Genomic DNA, 9,340 nt, shown 5'->3' on the forward strand with positions numbered 1-9,340 from the left:
TAACTGTCGGCTAACTATTACTTGGATTGCACTACTTGTATGTATAATCTATATTTTCATTTATATTTATCATCTGTTATGAGCAGAGAGACAACATTTGCCGGAAGTAAATTCCTCGTATGTGTACAGGTACTTGGCGATTAAGGTCTGATTCTGATTCTGATCAGCTACCCAGACTTATTAGAACATTACACTCCCCGTTCTGGTTAAATCCCCATAATATTTCTGCCTTCTTTTCATCTCAAGCACATTATTTCCTATCCCCTTTTCAAATAGATGGCATTCCAGTAGGAAAGTCCTGAGAATTAGGTTATTAACACACGAGATTCTACAGCTGCTGGAAATTCAGAGCAACACAAAAAAAAAATGCTGGAGGAACTCAGCAAGTCAAGAGCAATGCACACACACAAATGCTGGAGGGACTCAGCAGAAAAGGCAGCATCTATGGAAAAGAATAAACAGTTGACATTCCGGGCCAAGGCCCTTCATCAGGCTGAATGGTCTCGGCCTGAAACATCGACTGTTTACTCTTTTCCACAGATGCTGCCTGGCCTGCTGAGTCCCTCCAGCATTTGTGTGTGTGTATGTTGCTTGGATTTCCAGCATCTGCAGATTTTCTCATTTTTGGTGTCAGCACGTCTGGCACTATTTAAGGAAAGAAATACATAGTTGACATTTTGGACTGAGACCCTTCATCAGGAATGGAAAAGGAGGAGGAAGATGCCAGAATAAGAAGGTGGTGGAAGGGGAAAGAGGACAAGCTAGAAAGTGATAGGTGAAGCCAGGTAGCTGGCCAGGAAGGGGTGAAATAAGAAGCAGGGTGGTGAATGGTGGAAAAAGGAAAGGGCTGGAGAAGGAGGAATTTGATAGGAAAGAAGAGTGGACCATGGGAGAATGGGATAGAGAAGGGACACCAGGAGGAGGAGATGGGCAGGTGAGGAGAAGAGGTAAGATTTCAGAGTAGGGAATTGAAGAAGAGGGAAGGAGGAAGTGGGAAAATTTACCAGAAGTGAGAGAAATCGATGTTCGTGCCATCAGGTTGGAAGCTACCATGACTGAATATGAGGTGTTGATCCTCGAGTCTGAGAGTGACCTCATCATGGCAGAAGAGGAAGCCATAAATTGACATGTCAGAATGGGAATGGGGATAGGAATTAAAATGGCTGGCCACTGGGAAATTATGCTTTCTGCAGATGGAGCAGAGGTGCTCAAAGTGGTCCCTTAATCTACATCTTGTCTCACCAATGTAGAGGAACTACTGGATGTAGTATATCAGCCTAACAGATTTGCAGGTGAAGTGTTTCCTCACCCAGAAGGACTGTATGGGGCCTGGAGTTGAGGGTAGAAGTGGATGGGATGGTGTAGCAGGGATAAATGCCAGGAGGGAGATTAGTGGGGAGGGATGAATGGACAAGGGAATTGTGAGGGAACGATCATGGTGGAGAGTGGGGATGGGAGGGAAGTAAAGATGTGTTTGCTGTTAGGATCCTGTTGAAAGTGGCAGTGGGTGTGGAGGCTCAAGGGGTGGTAGATGAGGACAAAAGGAACTCTATCCTTGTTAAGGCAGCAGGAAGATGGGATGAGTGTGATTGTCCGGGAAATGGAGGAAATGCAGGTGGGGGCTGCATCTATGTTGGGTGAAGGGAAACCTCGTTCTTTCAGAAAGAGGACATGTCTGATCACTGATGTGCTGGAAAGGAAAGCCACATCCTGGGAACAGATTGGGTTGAGGTGAAGGAACTGAGAAAAGGGAATGGGGTGAGAAGCTGTGGGAACCAGTAGGTTTATTAAAAATATTGGTGGACAGTTTGTTTCCAAAGATGGAGACAGAGATCGAGAAAGGGGAGGAAGATGTCAAAAATCGACCAAGTGAATTTAAGGGGAGATTGGAAGTTGGAGGCAAAGCGGATAAAACTGAGGAGCTCAGCATGGGTGCATGAAGCAGCACCAAAGCAGTCGTCAATGTGGTGCAGGAAGCATTACCAGGGAGGGCTTGGAACAAGCCCTGTTATCTACATAACAGTGATAAAGCAGTCATTGCTGGGTCTCCTGCCCCTTGGCTACACCTTTATTTTGGAGGAATTGGGAGGAGTCAGTCCGGATCGAGAGCAGCATCTCCAACACCATCACACTGAGCACGGGGGCTCCCCAGGGTTGCGTGCTCAGTCCATTGCTGTTCACTCTGCTGACCCACGACTGTGCTGCAACACACTGCTCGAACCACATCATCAAGTTCACCGATGACACCACTGTGGTGGGTCTCATCAGCAAGAATGACAAGTCAGTTTACAGAGAGGAGGTGCAGCAGCTAACGGACTGGTGCAGAGCCACCAACCAGTCTCTGAATGTGAACGAAACAAAAGAGATGGTTGTTGACTTCAGGAGGGCACGGAGTGACCACTCCCCGCTGAACATCGACGGCTCCTCAGTAGAGATCGTAAATTTCTTGGTGTTCACCTGACGGAGAATCTCACCTGATCCCTCAACACCAGCTCCATAGAAAAGAAAGCCCAGTAGCATCTCTACTTTCTGTGAAGGCTGAGGAAAGTCCATCTTCCACCTCCCATCCTCATCACATTCTACAGGGGTTGTATTGAGAGCATCCTGAGCAGCTGCATCACTGCCTGGTTCGGAAATTGCACCATCTCGGATCACAAGACCCTGCAGCAGATAGTGAGGTCAGCTGAGAAGATCATTGGGGTCTCTCTTCCTGCCATCACGGACATTTACACCACACGCTGCATCCGCAAAGGAAACAACATTATGAAGGACCCCACGCACCCCTCATACAATCTCTTCTCCCTCCTGCCGTCTGGGAAAAGGCTCCGAAGCATTCGGGCTCTCACGACCAGACTATGTAACAGTTTCTTCCCCCAAGCTATCAGACTCCTCAATACCCGAAGCCTGGACTGACTCCTTGCCCTACAGTCCTGTTTATTATTTATTGTAAATGCCTGCACTGTTTTTGTGCACTTTATGCAGTCCTGTGTAGGTCTGTCGTCTAGTGCAGCTTTCTCTGTTTTTTTTATTATGTAGTTCAGTCTAGTTTTTGTACTGTATCATGTAACACCATGGTCCTGAAAAACGTTGTCTCATTTTTACTATGCACTGTACCAGCAGTTATGGTCAAAATGACAATAAAAGTTGACTTGACTTGACTTGACTTGAGTGGTAAGAGAAATAGTTGAGGGTGAGGACCAGTTCCATCAGATGAGGAGGGTGGGAGTTGTTCTGATTGTAAACAAAGTCACCGGAGAAACACTGAAGCTGGTGGATATAGAAAGTTTTATTTAGCACAACGAGTAGGCATCATTGGAGACAGTCTCAGTAGAAGCTCCCTGTCCCAACATTAGATCACATTTTTATATTCTAAAGATCAAAGATAACAGAGCCCAAGTCTGTAGCTTCAGAAAGCCCATTGTTCTGAGCTGCATTTTAAATTCAATCTACAATCCACATTCAGATTTGAAAACTGGTTGCTTTTGAAATTAATAGTTACTATATTCCATAACTCCAGAATACACCCTAAGAGTAGTGGAGGGGAACTGGTCGTTTCTATTGTTGTGAAAGAAGCAACAAGCTTTAAGGCCGCCTTGATGGGGGATAGAAGAGTATAGGGTCTGGATCCATGGTGAAAATAAGGTGATCAGGGCCAGGGAATTGAAAGTTGTTGAGGAGATTGAGAGCATGTTAGGTGTTACAGATATAGGTGGGAAGGGACTGAACCGGGGGGTGGGGGTACAACAGACCTGACCAGTTCCTCTCCACCATCACCCTCCTCTGTCTGGCAGAACTAGTTCTCATACTCAGCAATTTCTCTTTTGGCTCCTCCCACTTTCTCCCTTCTCAGGGTGTATCCATGGCACCCTCATAGGCCTGAGCTATACCTATCTACTCCAATGTCTGGTAATTTTTACCCTCTCCCCCTTCCCTCTTCAATTCCCCACTCTAACTCTTACCTCTTCTTTTCACCTGCCTGTCATCACCCCTGAGGCCCCTCCCCTCACTCCCCTTTCCTATCAGTTTCCTTCTTCTGCAGACCTTTACCTTTTCCACCTATCACCTCCCAGCTTCTTACTTCATCCTTCCTCCCCCACCCACCTATCACTTTCTATCTTGTCCTCCTTCCCCTTCCACCACCTTCATTTTCTAGCATCTTTCCCTTTCCTTTCCAGTCCCAATGACTTGAAAAGTCAAATACTCTCTGACCTGCTGAGTTCCTCCAGCATGTTGTGTGTGTTGTTTTGAGAATTAGATTAACTTGGTCCTCAAACTGAGGCTGTTAGGCTTAATGTAAAAAACTCTCATCCAACAAATTTCTCACACTCTCCACGTGCTCTGTCAGATTTATCTGGCAATGTTATTTAAAAATCCAGGATCTATCATGGTCTCCTTGGGAGAATCCAAGCAGAAAGAGATTGAAGATGAATATGAATAGGGAAGGGCAGATGGTGAGAAGTGAAAAGCTGGAGAAGTAGCAAGGACACAAGCAGCAGAGGCAAAGTCTCTCCTTCTAAAGGCAAGCTGAAAAGCATTGCAGGATGTTTCTATTCGATATACGAAGAGGAAATCCAAAACTGAACGTCCAATCTGACACCAGAGAGATGGAGAGGCAGTTTTTGGTTGGTGTCCATCACAAAGTACTTTTGGATCCGCAGTCATACCAGCAACTGTAAGGTGTTCCATTACACCACTGACTGAGATTTGTAGATATCGAGAAGCACCGAGGTGAGTCTCACACCACAGGATACTCAGCATTTATCTTGTATCCACCATGTCAGTGTGCCGAGTCCATTTAAATTTCCATTCAACGATGATTCCCATTGATATTGAGAGGTTCAGTGATAGAGCTGTTGAATGTAAAAGGGACTTGACTTGGAGTTGGTATGAATTAACACTTGTTACTTATCTTACTTCCTGCAGTTATGTATTGCTTCATTACTGAGGAAGTGCAAGTGGCACTGAACATTGTGTGACAATCTCTGCAAATATCCCTATTCTCACATAATGGAGAGAAAGTTATTGATGAAGGAGGTGAATGTGAGTGTGGTTAGGACACTCCCTTGGACAGCTCATACGACAATGTTCTGGCACAGAGATACTACCTGGAATCCATTTTGATAGTGGCTATCTGATAGATATCAATGGTCATTCTGCTCTGGAAAAAATACCTGACCTCATCCTATACCATTAAATGAGATACAAAAATGCTGGAGAACTCAGCAGATCAGGCAACATCTATGGAAAGGAACAGAGTCAGCTTTTGGGCTGAGACTCTTCATCAGAACTGAAAAGGAAGAGCCCGAGCTATCCCTGCCTACTCCAACCCTCCCCCTTCCCTCTTCAATTTCCCACTCTGACCTCTTCACCTTCCATTGGGGCCCCTTCTCTTCCCCTTCCTCCCATGGTCCACTCTTTCCTAATAGATTCCTTCTTCAGCCTTTTGCACCTATCACCTCCCAGCTTCTTGCTTTATGCCCTCTCCCCATCCACCTACTTCCTCCTCTACCTGGTTTCACCTATCAACTTCCAGCTTGTATTCCTTCCCCTCTCTCCACCTTCATATTCTGGTTTCATCTTCCTTCCTTTGCAGTCCTGATGAAGGTCTCTGCCCAAAACATCGACTCTTTATCCCTTTCCATAGATCCTGTCTGACCCGTTGAGGTCTTCCAGCATTTTGTGTGTACTACCCTGGATTTCCAGAATCACTTGTGTTTAGGTTTAGCAATCAGTTAAGTAGATAAACGGCAAGTGGGCCTTCATTGCAATAGGTTTTGCATGCAGGAGCAAGAATGTCTGGCCACAAGTACACAGAGCTTTGATGAAAGCACAGTTGGAGATATGTGTATAGATTAGGTCTCAATACCTTAGAGGAATATACTTTTCATAGAAGCAGTGTAACCAAGATTCATTGGGATGGCAGGACTGCTGTGTGAGGAAAGCTTGGACCACCTGGACCTGTATTCACCGGAGTTCACAAGGAGAGAAGATGTGATTGAAATGCACAAACTTCTGACATATCAGAGGCAGGGAGGATGCTTCCCGAGCTGGATGCTTCTGCCAAAGATTGATGTGGATGCTAAGTTGCTGAAAACATTTTAGAATGAAATGGACAGACACTTGGACACAAAATTATCATGGGAATAGGAAGAGTGCAGAAATGCGGTATAAGTTTGAAGATTAGTCATGACCTTTTTGACTATGAGAGCAGACTTGGACTGCATATCCTGTTTCTGTAACTATTCTCTATATTTGTGTGTTTGTGTCTTGCCTGTTTCTGCTTAAGTGAGATCCCGACCATTTGGAGGCTCAAGATTCATTAACATATATTTCAAAGTTAGCTCAGAATGAGTCATTACTGAGACATTTCCTGCAGGGAATTGTCTGGAGGGAATGTGAGGATGCTGCTGGTGAGGCATACTGCTCCACCGTCACTACACTTTCAGTGTACAGATGTTATCGACTGCTGTGGAGGAGTGCATCAGATTTGGTAAAGTAATTGGATATTCTACACAGGAAATCATCAATTCATGACGATCAATGGACCCTGTTTTCAAGTGGAATGAGTGCTGGTATTAAACTGCTGGTGTTAGTTTTATTATTTCACTGATAGTGATATTGGACTGTTAAGCTCTCAGTGTTGAACAATAGACAGTTAAATTGGAAGAACTGTTGAAGGAAGGAATGGGAAGGAATGACAAGGAAAAACACAGTAGAAGAAAATTATGGGCTGTGGAATTATGAAGCATAAAATCCAGTCTGAGGGAATGCCAAAATTAAGAAAGGGAAAAATCATTTAATAAACCCCAATGTAGTTATTCAGTCAAAACACTTTAAATGCCATCAATGAAATGGCAAATGGGAGCTCTTCTTGATGGCATGTTTCTTTGACAAAAAATGATTATTGAATGTTAAGAACAACCTGCTTTATTTGGGTGAGATTCTTTAGGGTATGAGTAAATGAAATGACTGTTTTGTGAAAAGTAAAAGTTCCATTTGGGGTAATGAGAAAGCACAGGAATGCAATCTTTTCCAGTAGGTGGCAACACAGCATCATATAATTGACACAGTTGTCAGTGTCTTCCAAAACTCTGCAGGGTGTACTAACCCAAGACAGTTAGAATAGACAGGTCCATCGCCCTGCTCAAGCATGTTAACCATGGTGCTTTCCTGAGCTGGTTCAACTTGCCTGCATTTGGCCCCATATCCTCCTAAATCTTTCCTATCCAAGAAACTGTCCAAATGTATTTTAAGCATTACAATTGTATGTATTCCTATCACTTCCTCTGGCTGCAAATTATATATACCCTCTGCATTCCACATGAAAACTTGTCTCTCAGATTTCTTATATTTTCCCTCTCAACTGAAACCTATGCCCTCTAACTTTGGATCACCAACCTTGGAAAAACCATCTTATTAATGCCCCTCATAAATTTATAATCTATAAGGTCATATTTCAGCTTCCGTCGCCCCAGGGAAAATAGTCCCTGATGTCCTAGCAACATTCTTGTGAATCTTTTCTGAACCCTCTCTAGCTTAACTATATCCTTCCTATTGTGCAGTGACCAGAACTGCATATAATAAACTAGGTGTTTCTCACCAATGTGTTGTATGGCTGTAATGTGATGTCTCAACTCCTGTACTTCATGCCCCATCCAATGAAAGTAAGCATGCCCTAAGCCTTTCTTCACCACCTTATCGACAGTGCTGCCTCTTTTAGGCAACTATGTTCTTTATCTGTGAGATCCCTCACTTCTAAAACATTTCCCTGTCATTCACTGCGTATGACCCATGCTGGTGGAACATCCCAAAGTGCAACACTTTCACTTGCCCAAATTAAAATCCCATCTGCCATTCCTTGGCCCTCTTTCTCAGTTGATCCAGCTCCTGTTATAATAGACCTTCACTGCCCCATCATACAACAAATGCAAGAAAGCAATGATTGCTGGTCACAGAGGCTGTAAGGACACAGCCCACTGAACGTGATCTGTATCTGCAATGTACCTAACTAGCCAATAGCCACATTGCAACGTAATTTTAAATCTACAGGCGACGAACACTCATTCAGTCTTGACTTTGCCTTCATCAGACACAGGTGTTGGGCAATAGTTTACATAACTTAATTATTTCAGCCCTAAATTTGTCACAATGTGCACCAGCAATATTAGAACCCATGTGCGGAGGAAAGACAGACTCTGATGTAGAGATGGTGCTGAGAATTTATTCACAATAATTCCTAAAAAACACTGCGAGAAGTAACATTTTTTAAAACTAGGACCCTGCGATCAATGTTAACTAAGCAGCTGCTTAAATAATAGAAGTAACACGGAATCCCTAAGCCTGTGAAAATAAAGTTAACAAGCTTAAGCAGAAGGCACCAGGAGGCTGCATTACAAAGAGCAAGCTGCTTGAGAAAAATACAAGGAGCTCTAAACGATTAACAACAATTAACCAATTCAGGTGCCAGAAAAACTCAGAGTCCAATGCTGTCTGGTGCCCATCACATTCCCAACGAACCCCCCCACCACCATGGCCAGCATCAGACAGTTCAGGGAGACCTGAAAACTCAAGATCCAGGGATGCTTCGAGAAGGAGGCATGGAGACTTAGGGACCCTGAGGCACCGAGAGACCTGGAAACCCCAAGGGACGGCAGACAGGGAATTCCGTAAGACTGGGGGACCTGGGAACCAGCGAGCCCTGTGAGACTGAGTGAATAGGAAACCATAGGAGACTGGGAGACAGGGAACCCCGAGCAGGGCCATGAGAGCGAGGTTTGGAAGTGCTGGAGAAAGGGAGAACATTGAAAAAAGCCCTGGAAACTTTGGAAAAAACTTTGGAAACATAAAAAAAAGCCTTCTGAACATTGAAAAACCTTGGGAATATTGAAAAGTCCTTGGTCAAGTAACACTGAGAAGTAACATTCTCAAAACAAGGACCCTGCAGTTAGTGCTGATCAGCCATCTGCTCAAATAATACAAGTAACATGGAGTCCCTGAGCCTGTCAAAATAGACTTAACAAGTTTAAACAGAATTCACCAGGAGAGCGTATTACAAAGAGCGAGTCGCTCAAGGAAAAGAAAAGGAACTCTGAATGATTATTGACTATCAGTAAACAACAATTAACCAATTCAGGTGCTTTAAAATCCTTGGAGCTCAATACTCTCCATTTCAGAATTAACATTTTCTTTCTGGCAGCTGTATTGCTGAAGCTGGAGTGCTGATGGTGTAGGGATAGGAAGCACAGGCAAATCCATGGCATCAGATTTCCATTTCCCATACATCTGTTCTCACTTGCTATCCTCCCATTCAGATTTGAAGGTTCTGACCTTCTCAGCCACT

The sequence above is a fragment of the Hypanus sabinus genome, chromosome 5 (genome assembly GCF_030144855.1).
Source record: "Hypanus sabinus isolate sHypSab1 chromosome 5, sHypSab1.hap1, whole genome shotgun sequence".
NCBI classification, from domain to species: Eukaryota; Metazoa; Chordata; class Chondrichthyes; order Myliobatiformes; family Dasyatidae; genus Hypanus; species Hypanus sabinus.